The sequence below is a fragment of the Rattus rattus genome, chromosome 10 (genome assembly GCF_011064425.1).
Source record: "Rattus rattus isolate New Zealand chromosome 10, Rrattus_CSIRO_v1, whole genome shotgun sequence".
In the NCBI taxonomy this organism is placed as follows: Eukaryota; Metazoa; Chordata; class Mammalia; order Rodentia; family Muridae; genus Rattus; species Rattus rattus.
Genome location: NC_046163.1, coordinates 22,608,643 through 22,621,239, shown reverse-complemented (window position 1 = coordinate 22,621,239; position 12,597 = coordinate 22,608,643). Strand labels below are relative to the sequence as shown.

At 41.4% G+C, this 12,597-nt stretch overlaps 1 pseudogene; it reads left to right on the top strand.

The window, feature by feature from the left end:
- Nucleotides 1-957: 957 nt before the first annotated feature.
- LOC116911600 overlaps nt 958-12,597 on the top strand; it is a 33,143-nt pseudogene continuing 21,503 nt past the window's right edge.

Here is a 12,597-nt window from a genome sequence, read left to right as displayed (position 1 = left end):
TAGTACTTCATTGTGTAGATGTATCACATTTTTTCAATCCATTTCACTGTTGAAGGGCATCTGTTCTTTCCAGCTTCTGGCTATTATAAATAAGGCTGCTATGAACATGTGTCTTTGTTATTTGTTGGGGCATTTTTTTTTGGGTATATGCCCAAGAGAGGTATAGCTGGGTCCTCAGGTAGTCCAATGTCCAATTTTCTGAGGAACCTCCAGACTGATTTCCAGAGTGGTTGTACCAGTTTGCAATCCCACCAACAATGGGGGAGTGTTCAACTTTCTCCACATCCCCACCAGCATCTGCTGTCACGTGAGTTTTTTGTTTTAGCCATTCTGACTTGTGTGAGGTGGAATCTCAGGGTTGTTTTGATTTGCATTTCCCTGATGAATAAGGATGTGTGTTGGGCGAGATGTGCTTGAAACCCTCCATTATTGATGTTAATATTATGGTTAGAGTTAAGTATGACTGGGTTCATGGAAAATCCCCAGCCAGCTGCAGAAGACTAATACAAATCAGGTGGCCAGGATGCATAATGATATGATAAAATTCTGACCTTGCTGAGAAATACATCTGACGTCAAGATACCCAATGTGATGACCTGTAACCTTTCTGAAAAGCCAACATCCTGCTTACTTCATCTGATCACATGAATACAGTGTCCTTGGACTGAATAAATGCTTCCAACTTGCCCCCTCTCTCTGTTACCCCTGTTATGGTATAAATTCAGACTTAGGAAAAAATAAAATTGTCACCTTGATCAGACTCTTGTCTTGGCATCCTTCTTTGAGTCTCTTGTCCCCATTCTCTTCCAGGTACCCTTAGTGCCCTCGTTGACAAATGGCGCCCAACATGGGGCTGTTTGGAGGTCTCCTGGAGGAGAACATCATCCCCAGTGAATAGACAGTCCTGTCTTCCTTCTTCTTCAGAGCCTTCCCCCCAACCCCCGACTTTTGGCTACCATGGACTGCCTAACCTTGGTTCAGATGCTTGGTGTGTTTGCCCTGGAAGACGCAGATCTCAGTGGTGAGTGATGGGACAAGCATTCTACAGTCAGCTTTTGTGACAGGACTCAGGGAATCACTCAGGATGGGAGCAAAAGCGTTAAGAAAAATGATTTAAAGAAATTCTTAGACTTTGTAAGAAATATTTGTCCATGATTCCCCCGGGAGGGAACAATTGATACAAAAAGATAGTGCAGAGTAAGTTATTGTTTTATGGGCCAGCTAACCCTGTTGCTGAAGTTTGCCCTCTGTAATGAATAAAAGTTCCCCCTGCATGGATGAGCAACCCCAGGCACGTGGATTAAAAAACCCTCATGTTATTGCAGCAGTCACTTTGTCAATCTGTGCTCTGTGGGTGGCGCTCCTGAGGTAAGGCCACAATGGGGTCTTACAACATTTTGGTGCATCAGCCAGGAACTGCACTCCTCTCAGACCACAATTGGTGAGGAGATCGGAGGTAAGCTCAAGCAAATCTGTTTTGTGTTCTGTGTTACTTTCTGTTTTGTCTCGGTGTCATGTTGTCTCATCTTTGTTTCATGTTGTCTTGTGTTGTCCGTGTCTGCTGTCTGAAGGGTTCGAGTCCCTTCAGAGGGGGGTTCAAGTCCCCCCTAGAGAGGGGTTAGAGTCCCCTCGGTGGTTGTTGTGGGTCCCGTGAAGGGCTTACGTCTGTGACAGGCAGAAGTGTTAGTTGTCACAGGCCACAGGCCCTAAAGGATATTCTAGGAGGAGAAAGGAATCTAGAGGACACTCTAGATTCCCATTGGGAGGTGGTATCAGATGGTCCTCCTCATCCCAGAAGCAGCTAAGGTTAAGCTGCAGTTTGGGCCAGGTATTGAAAAGTATCAGGCATTTGTTAGGACGCCTTGTCTTGGTCTTGTTTGTCTAGTTTGTTTTCTGTGGTATTGTCATGTCTTTGTGACTTTTGTTTCATTTTTGGACTTGGACTGATGACTGTGTTTGAAATCATGGAACTGTTTGTTTTGTTTGTCAAAGACTTTTACTTGGTCCTCTTGGTGCTTAACTTGGATATAATTTGCTTGAGAGAAATTGTTTTCTGCCATGGAGTTTTGTCTTTGTCTCTTGAGTCTCCTCCCCAAGGAAAGATGCCTCTCCCTTTGCTCCCCTTGCCAATCTAGCTACTGTTAACACTTCATCACATGTGTATGAAGGACTCCAGGTTAGTGAGTGACCCTGTGTGAAGCAGGCATTAACAAGAACCTGAAAGCTTTGCCTTGAATCATGAAGAAAGGATCTCCCTATTGCTTAGACATTCACAGCTTCTAAAGAAGAGACAGCACAGAGTAGGGAAATGTGGGGCTAAGGGTGGCAGGTGCACAGGCCTGCTAGCAAGCAAGCTGCAGGTTGCATGTGGGCAGCAGTGCAGCTCAAGCAGAGCCGGTACGAGAGGAGTTTCAAGGTGATGAGGCCAGCCAGGGCTGATTCTTTGACAGCAAAAAGATGGTGGATAGTTAGTGATTATGTTAAAGACTATTATGAGACTTTGGGCCCTGAAAAAAATTCCAGTAGCTGCCTTCAGTGACCAGACCTTCAACACTTGTTCATAGAAGGAGAGCGTTCATTAAGAGAAGTTCTTTGAGGGAACCTGCCTTATCTGCTGGCCCTATTCCAAGAGAGGAGTTGATCTCCAGCATTAAGTCACCTTCCCCACTAGTCATCTTTGACATAGAGAGTGCCTCTGATCCTATCCCTGCAACAGTCAGTTCCTGCCCCTGTGGTCAAAATGCCCCAGGTTGGAGGGCAGAGTAGTCCCTAAAGTAGTTTCAGAAAGAGTCTGCAGCAGACTGTGAGTAACTTTGTTTTGCCAGACAGAATTCGAAACAGGCTTTGGCTATGTTTACTCTACGATGATAAAAGGAGAAACTATTGACATGGGCTCTTCAGCCTACTCCAACTGAAGGCCGTGGCCAAGGTCAGGATCAATGTTTTCTTTTCCATGGCCCTCTAACCCAGTGAGACAGCTTGGTGAAGGGCTACTACTGCAGTCCTAGAATTCAGAGGCACGGAGAGGGCTGTAGTTCTATTAAAGGTCAGTATTCCAGTGTTAGCAATCTCTTTATTGGTTGAAAGAGGCAGGAAGCCCAACTCAGTTGTGACCCCTGCCTCAGGAATGGCAGCAGAAAGAGTCCTTATAACCAGTTATCTTTGACTATAGCTTGTTTTCTGATAGCCGAGGCTTTAATCGGATCACACCCCCTGGGGAAGCCTAACTTCAACTCTCTAGAGACTCAAATGCTATTTACTCCTGGTCTCTTGACTCAAGGTCACCAGGCATGTCTGACAGTCTAGAAGAAACTTCCTCCCTAATTTGGACAAGCAAAACAACTCTTTTGTCAGTCATTTGTCATCTAGCACCCAGGTCCGAACCATCTCTCCATCTTTTTGTTATCAGTTCTTACTGGAAGCCTAGTGATGTTTGGGTCTCTTGAGAGGCAGAGCCACCGAGCTGACACTGAAGGGAGGTACTCCTTAAGGGAGAATCTACGTCCAGAGAGACAGCCGGTAACAGATTCTATCTGCCTCTCTGCTCCCCTTTCTGTTTTATAGGCACAAAGGTTGTGCTCGTTTTTGCACGGGCCTTTTTGTCCCAAGAAAGCTTCCTCATTTAGCTGTGTGACTGAATGCTACTTGTCACCTGATCTGGTTGTTCCACCAGTTCTCAACGGGCCACCCCCTAGCTTTCTTGCCTGGCCCCTTTCTCATGTTCTTAAGAATTTTATCACCTAATACACCGTGTTGTTTGACTTATAATACCTCCCATCCTACTAATATACATGTCCCAGATTCCCATTGTGAAGGTTCTAATTCTAAAACAAGGGAATGGTGCATTCCCCTAAATATTAAATTTACCTCCATGGTTTGAAACCAGGATTGGACACGTGGATATACTTGCGGACTTAGAATGTTTCAATCAGGTGCCAATACAGGGATAATATTTACCATAAAGTTGTTAAAAGAGCCTGTATGTTCCTACTCCCTGGCTTCTGGGCACTCATCCCAAGAAGGAACCTATGGAGGCAGGCGCTGAACAAAGAGTAAAGCAAACACCTGACTTCGTCTACAGCCTGCATTCCATCAAGAGGAGCTGCTTGCTCAAAGAGCTGCACCACTTTGAGATCATTGCCATCATACAAGAAAAACTGAAAGCTCTACCACACACTCCAGGACAACTGAGCTATGTATTCTTCTACAATGTGATACCTTTTGTAGGATTTGGCTTTTTGGATAATGCAATTATGATTGTCGCAGGAACCCAGATTGAATTGTCTATTGGAATTATTTTGGGAATTTTAACAATGACAGTCAACATGTTATCTTTTCCTTCTATGTAGCAACATATTTTTTAACTTTCAGTCATTGATGCTGTACTGTACTGACATGGGGTTTGCTTATTTCTTACATAACATGTACGGGATACCTATTAATGTCTTTAATTTTTTCCTGATGGTTATAATTTAATGCTGAGGTTTCTCCAAATTATTTAAAATGTTTAATATCAGATAAAATTGTAATTCCCTGCCTGGTGGCATCCCTTCTGTGATATTTCATGGTAAATATTTACAATCATATAAATTCATTCAATTTTTAAACTTACACATCTATCAAATATGAAGCAGTGTTTTAAGTGTATCTGACTATTTTAATTTTGACCCACACTGTCTTTGAGGGTCAGAGGTTAATCAGAAAGAACAATTGTCTGGCCCATCTTTTACATAAACCATACATGCTAACAAGTATACTTATTTCTGATTGGCTTTTTACCTTTAATTATCCAACTTTGAGCAATCACACTGAATTCTGGTTTGTAAGAGAAAGGCATTGCTTGGATACTTCTTGTGTCTTAGAATATGATTCAAGAGAGCATGAAAAAAGCCAGAGAAGGCTTGGAAAAGAGAAAATGAGGAAGAAAGAAAGCTGAGAGCTGATATCAAAATTGTATTTCTACCTCCCCTTGGTTGTCCACCCTGCTTCCCTCTCTGTTGAGACCCTAGTATGCCTTCTTTTGGTTATATATTCTGGACCTTGGGCATTTAATAATTTAACCAGCTTTATTAAACAACAGGTAGCTAATATAGCAGCAAAACCTATTCAGGTATATTATCATAGGCTAGCTATGGAGGATGCCTTTAATGAGGGCCAAGCTCACCTACACATCTCCTCCTAGCCCAGGCAAGGACATTTTTGTCCTTTAGCCAAATGAGGCCAAATTTTTTTCTGCCTGCTGTCCTGATGCCTTTGCTGAAACATCAACGAATTATCACCCCTGCGTGGTGAGCTGGACAGTCAATGACGGGTAAGAGAGTGATATATTCACAAACAAGGGCCTAAGACAGGAGGGCCACCATTAGCTGTTGCTTTATCCCATGATGGACCCTGGCCATAAGATTCTCTTTGCCATGTGACAAATATCACTCCAACTTAAGTCAGACACAGTTCCCGAGGGGCCCATTACAGGACAGCATGGCCATTTGGTCACTTTTTCATTTGATTATAAGAAAGGGGGAGATGTTGGGAGAGATGCCCTCGAAACCCTCCAAAAATGATGTTAATATTATGGTTAGAGTGAAGTATGACTGGGTTCATGGAAAATCCCAAGCCAGCTGCAGAAGACTAATGTAAATCTGGTGGTCAGGATGAATAATGATATGATAAAATTGTGACCTTGCTGAGAAACACATCTGACATTAAGATACCCAATGTGATGACCTGTAACCTTTCTGAAAATCCAACATCCTATTGACATCAGCTGGCCACACAAATACTGAGTCCTTGGCCTGTGTAAATGTTTCACACTTCCCTCCCTCTGTCTGTTACCTCTGTTATGGTATAAATTCAGACTTGGGAAAAAACAAAATTGTCGCCTTGATTAGTCTCCTGTCTTGGCGTACTTCTTCACATCTCTTGTCCCCCATTCTCTTCCAGGTGCCCTCAGCACCCTTGTTGACAGATGTTGACCATTTCCTTGGTGCTTTTTGGACGTTTGATAATCCTCAGCTGAGAATGTTTTGTTTAGTTCTGTACCCCATTTTTTGTCTTTATTGATTTGAGTTTTCTTATTTACATTTAGATTTTCATTCTCTTTCCGGTTTCTGGGCCAACATCCCTAACCCTCCCCTCTATGGTTGTTCCCCTCCCCATCCTCCCCCATTACGCCCCTCCCCCCAACAATCACATTCACTGGGGTTCAGTCTTAGCAGTACCAAGGGCTTCCCCCTTCCACTGCTGCTCTTACTAGGCTATTCATTGCTACCTATGAGGTTGGAGCCCAGGGTCAGTCAATGTATAGTCTTTGGGTAGTGGCTTAGTCCCTGGAAGCTCTGGTTTGTTGGCATGGTTGTTCATATGGGGTCTCAAGCCCCTTCAAGCTCTTCCACTACTTTCTCTGATTCCTTCAACGGGGGTTCCGTTCTCTGAAAAGTTCAGTGGTTTGCTGCTGTCATTTGCCTATGTATTTTTTGTACTATGGCTGTGTATCTACAGCCGGTCAGCCTGCACTTCTTTGCTCCATCCATCTTATCTAATTGGGTGGCTGTATATGTATGGGCCACATGTGGGGCAGGCTCTGAATGGGTGTTCCTTCTGCCTCTGTTTTAACTTTGCCTCCCTATTCCCTGCCAAGGGTATTCCTGTTCCCCTTTTAAAGAAGGAGTGAAGAATTCGCATTTTGATCATCCATCTTGAGTTTCCTGTGTTCTGTGCATCTAGGGTAATTCAAGCATTTGGGCTAATAGCCACTTATCAAGGAGTGAATACCATGTGTGTTTTTCTGTGATTGGATACCTCATTCAGGATGATATTTTCCAGTTCCATCCATTTGCCTATGAATTTCATAATTTCATTGTTTTTGATAGCTGTATAATATTCCATTGTGTAGATGTACCACATTTTCTGTATCCATTCCTCTGTTGAAGGGCATCTGGGTTCTTTCCAGCTTCTGGCTATTATAAATAAGGCTACTATCAACATAGTGGAGCCTGGGTCTTTGTTATATGTTGGGGCATCTTTAGGGTATATGCCCAAGAGAGGTACAGCTGGGTCCTCAGGTAGTTCAATGTCCAATTTTCTGAGGAACCTCCAGACTGATTTCCAGAATGGTTGTACCAGTCTGCAATCCCACCAACAATGGAGGAGTGTTCCTCTTTCTCCACATCCTTGCCAGCATCTGCTGTCACCTGAGTTTTTGATCTTACCCATTCTCACTGGTGTGAGGTGAAACCTCAGGGTTGTTTTGATTTGCATTTCCCTAATGAATAAGGATGTTGAACATTTCTTTATTTGTTTCTCAGCCATTCCTCAATCCTCAGCTGTGAATTCTTTGTTTAGGTCTGAACTCCATTTTTAAATAAGGTTATTTGTCTCCCTGCGGTCTAACTTCTTGAGTTCTTTGTATATTTTGGATACAAGCCCTGTGTCTGTTGTAGGATTGGTACAGATCTTGTCCCAATCTGTTGGTTGCTGTTTTGACCTGTGTCCTTTGCCTTACAGAAGCTTTGCAGTTATATGAGATCCCATTTGTCGATTCTTGATCTTAGAGCATAAGCCATTGGTGTTTTGTTCAGGAAATTTTCTCCAGTGCCCATGTGTTTGAGATGCTTCCCCACTATTTCTTCTATTAGTATGAGTGTATCTGGTTTGATATGGAGGTCCTTGATCCACTTGGACTTAAGCTTTGTAGAGGGTGATAAGCATGGCTCGATCTGCATTCTTCTACATGTTGACCTCCAGTTGAACCAGCACCATTTGCTGAAAATACTATCTTTTTTCCATTGGATGGTTTGGGCTCCTTTTTGAAAAATCAAGTGACCATAGGTGTGTGGATTCATTGCTGGGTCTTCAATTCTATTCCACTAGTCTATCTGTCTGTCTCTGTACCAATACCATGCAGTTTTTTATGACTATTGCTCTGTAATACTGCTTGAGTTCAGGGGTAGTGATTCCCCCAGAAGTCCTTTCATTGTTGAGGATAGTTCTAGCTATCCTGGGTATTTTGTTATTCCAGATGAATTTGCAAATTGTTCCCTCTAAATCTCTGAAGAATTGGATTGGTATTTTGATGGGGATTGCATAGAAACTGTTGATCGCTTTTGGTAAAATGGCCATTTTTACTATATTAATCTTGCCAATCCATGAGCATCAGAGATCTTCCCATCTTTTGAGATCTTCTTCAATTTCTTTCTTCAGAGACTTGAATTTCTTAACATACGGATCTTTCACTTGCTTGGTTAAAGTCACACCGAGGTACTTTATATTATTTGGGTCTATTATGAAGGATGTCGTTTCCCTAATTTCTTTCTTGACTTGTTTCTCTTTTGTGTAGAGGAAGGCTCCTGATTTATTTGAGTTAATTTTATACCCAGCCAATTTACTGAAGGTGTTTACCAGGTTTAGTAGTTCTCTTGTGGAACTTTTGGGATCACTTAAATATGCTATCATATCATCTGCAAATAGTGATATTTTGACTTCTTCTTTTCCAATCTGTATCCCTTTGATCTCCTTTTGTTGTCTGATTACTCTGGCTAGATCTTCAAGAACTATATTAAATAAGTAGGGAGAGAGTGAGTAGCCTTGTCTATTCCATGATTTTAGTGGGATTGCTTCAAGTTTCTCTCCATTTAGTTTAATGTTAGCGACTGGTTTGCTGTATATGGCTTTTACTATGTTTAGGTATGGGCCTTGAATTCCTGATCTTTCGAGGACTTTTATCATGAAGGGGTGTTGAATTTTTTCAAATGCTTCTCAGCATCTAATGAAATGATCACATTGATTTTATCTTTCAGTTTGTTTACACAATGGATCACGGTGATGGTTTTCCATATATTAAACCATCCCTGCATGCCTAGGATAAAGCCTACTGGTTCATGATGGATGATTGCGTTGATATTATCTTGGATTCGGTTTACCAGAATTTTATTGAGTATTTTTGTGTCGATATTCATAAGGGAAATTGGTCTCAAATTCTCTTTCTTTGTTGGGTCTTTGTATTGCTTAGGTATAAGAGTAATTTGTGGCTTCGTAGAAGGAATTTGGTAGTGCTCCATCTGTTTCAATTTTGTGGAATAGTTTGGATAGTGTTGGTTTGAGGTCTTCTATGAAGGTCTGATAGAATTCTGCACTAAACCCGTCTGGACCTGGGCTCTTTTTTGTTGGGTGACCGTTAATGACTGCTTCTATTTCTTTAGGAGTTATGGGGTTGTTTAACTGGTTTATCTGTTCCTGATTTAATTTCAGTACCTGGTATCTGTCTAGGAAATTGTTCATTTCCTGCAGATTTTCAAGTTTTGATGAATATAAGCTTTTGTATTAGTATCTGATGAGTTTTTGAATTTCCTCTGATTCTGTAGTTATATCTCCCTTTTCATTTCTGATTTTGTTAATTCGGACAGAATCTCTGTGTCCTCTGGTTAGTCTGGCTAAGGGTTTATCTATCTTGTTGATTTTCTCAAAGAACCAACTGTTGGTTCTGTTGATTCTTTGTATGGTCCTTTTTGTTTCTACTTGGTTGATTTCAGCTCTGAGTTTGATTATTTCCTGCCTTCTACTCCTCCTGGGTGTATTTGCTTCTTTTTGTTCTAGAGCTTTTAGATGTGCTGTCAAGCTGCTGATATCTGCTCTCTCCTGTTTCTTTCTGCAGGCGCTCAGAGCTATGAGTTTTCCTCCCTGCACAGCTTTCATTGTGGCCCATAAATTTGGTTATGTTGTAACTTCATTTTCATTAAATTCTAAGAAGTCTTTAGTTTCTTTCTTTATTTCTTCCTTGACCAGGTTATCATTGAGTAGACCATTTTTCAACTTCCGTGTATATATGGGCGTTCTTCCCTTATTATTTTTGAAGACCAGCTTTAGCCCATGGTGGTCTGATAGGACACATGGGATTATTTCTATCTTTCTGTATCTATTGAGGCCTGTTTTATGACCAATTATAAGGTCAATTTTGGAGAAAGTACCATGAGGTTGTAAGGAGAAGGCATATCCTTTTGTTTTAGGATAGAATGTTCTATAAATATCTGTTAAGTCCATTTGGTTCATGACTTCTCTTAGTCTGTCCATGTCTCTGTTTAATTTCTGTTTCCATGATCTGTCCATTGATGAGTGTGGGGTGTTGAAATCTCCTACTATTATTGTGTGAGGTGCAATGTGTGCTTTGAGTTTTAGTAAGGCTTCTTTTATGTATGTAGGTACACTTATAATTGGAGTAAAGATATTTAGGTTTGAGAGTTCATCTTGGTGGATTTTTCCTTTGATGAATATGAAGTGTCCTTCCTCATCTTTTTTGATGACTTTTAGTTGAAAATCAATTTTATTCGATATTAGAATGGCTACTGCAGCTTGCTTCTTCAAACTATTTGCTTGGAAAGTTTTTTTCCAACCTTTCACTCTGAGGTAGTGTCTGTCTTTTTCTCTGAGGTGTGTTTCCTGTTGGCAGCAGAATACAGGGTTCTCATTGCATATCCAGTTTGTTAATCTATATCTTTTTATTGGGGAGTTGAGTCCATTGATGTTGATAGATATTAAGGAATAGTGATTATTGCTTCCTGTTATATTCATATTTGGATGTGAGATTGTGTTTGTGTGCTTTTCTTCTCTTTGGTTTGTTGCCAAGATGATTAGTTTCTTGCTTTTTCTAGGGTGTATCTTGCCACCTTATGTTGTGCTTTGCCATTTATTATCCTTTATAGGGCTGGATTTGTAGAAAGATATTGTGTAAATTTCATTTTGTCATGGAATATCTTGGTTTCACCATATATGTTAATTGAGAGTTTTGCTGGATACAGTAACCTGGTCTGGTATTTGTGTTCTCTTAGAGTCTGTATGACATCTGTCCAGGATCTTCTAGCTTTCATACTCTCTGGTGAGAAGTCTGGTGTGACTCTCATAGGTCTGTCTTTATATGTTACTTGACCTTTTTCCCTTACTGCTTTTAATATTCTTTCTTTTTTTGTGTGCATTTGGTGTTTTGACTATTATGTGATGGGAGGAGTTTCTTTTCTGGCCCAATCTATTTGGAGTTCTGTAGTCCTCTTGTATGTTATGGGCATCTCTTTCTTTAGGTTAGTTTTTTTCTATGATTTTGTTGAAAATATTTACTGGTCTTTTTAGCTGGGAGTCTTCACTCTCTTCTATGCCCATTATCCTTAGGTTTGATCTTCTCATTAATTCCTGGATTTCCTGTATGTATTGGACCAGTAGCTTCTTTTGTTTTACATTATCTTTGACCATTGTGGTGGTGATTTCTATGGAACCTTCTGCTCCTGAGGTTCTCTCTTCTATCTCTTGTATTCTGTTTGTGATGCTTGTATCTACGGCTCCTTGTCTCTTCCTTCGGTTTTCTATATCCAGGGTTGTCTCCCTTTGTGCTTTCTTTATTACTTCTATTTCCATTTTTAATTCATTCACCTGTTTGCCTGTGTTTTCCTGGAATTCTTTAGGGATTTTTGTGATTTCTCTATAGGCTTCTACTTGTTTATTTAGGTTTTCCTCCATTTCTCTAAGGGAGTTCTTTATGTCTTTCTTGAAGTCCTCCATCGTCATGATCACATATAATTTTAAATCTAGATCTTGCTTTTCTGGTGTGTTTGGATATTCAGTGTTTGCTTTAGTGGGAGAATTGGGCTTTGATGATGCCATGCAGTCTTTCTCTTTGTTGCTTGGGTTCCTGCCCTTGCCTCTCACCATCAGGTTGTTTCTGGTGTTACCTTGTTCTGCTATTTCTGACAGTGGCTAGGCTGTCCTATAGGTCTGTGTGTCAGGATTGCTCTAGACCTGTTTTCCTATTTTCTTTCAGCCAGTTATGGGAACAGAGTATACTGCTTTCGGGCATGAAGTCTTTCCTTTGTACTGGTCTTCAACTGTTCCTGTGGGCCTGTGTCCTGAGTCCACCAGGCAGGTTGCTTGGAGCAGAAAAGTTGGTTTTACCTATGGTCCCGTGCAGCTATAGTGCTCCTGAGGGTGCTGCTTTTGAGCTCTACATGAGAGTGGCAACCAGGAGGGCCTGTGCTGCATTTTCCAGGGCCCCTGTGCACCAGGGTCCCAGATGGCATTGGGTATTTTCCTCTGGAGTCAGAAATATGGGCAGAGTGTAGTCTCTTCTGGCTTCCCAGGCATATCTGCCCGTCTGAAGGTTTAGCTCTCCCTCCCACGGGATTTGGGTACAGGGAGCTTTTGATCAGGTCCCTGCAGATCAGGGTGGTATCTGGACTGCAGGGGATCTGCTGCTTGAGTTCCCTTATCTTCCAGTTTCCAGAGGCCCTATATAGTTTCCTCTTGGGCCAGGGATATGGGCAGAGGTGGGCAGTATTGGTGGTCTCTCCCACTCTGCAGTCTCAGGAGTGCCCCAGTCTATGTCTTTTTATTGGGGAATTGAGTCCATTGACATTAAGAGACATTAAGGAATAGTGATTGTCACTTCCTGTTATTTTCGTTGTTAGAGATGGAATTATGTTTGTTTGTCCCTCTTTTGGTTTCATTGCAAGGAAATTATATTCTTGCTTTCTGTTCAGTGCAGTTTCTCTCCTTGTTTTGGAGTTTTCCATCTCTTATCCTTTGTACAGCTGGATTTGTAGAAAGATATTGCATTAATTT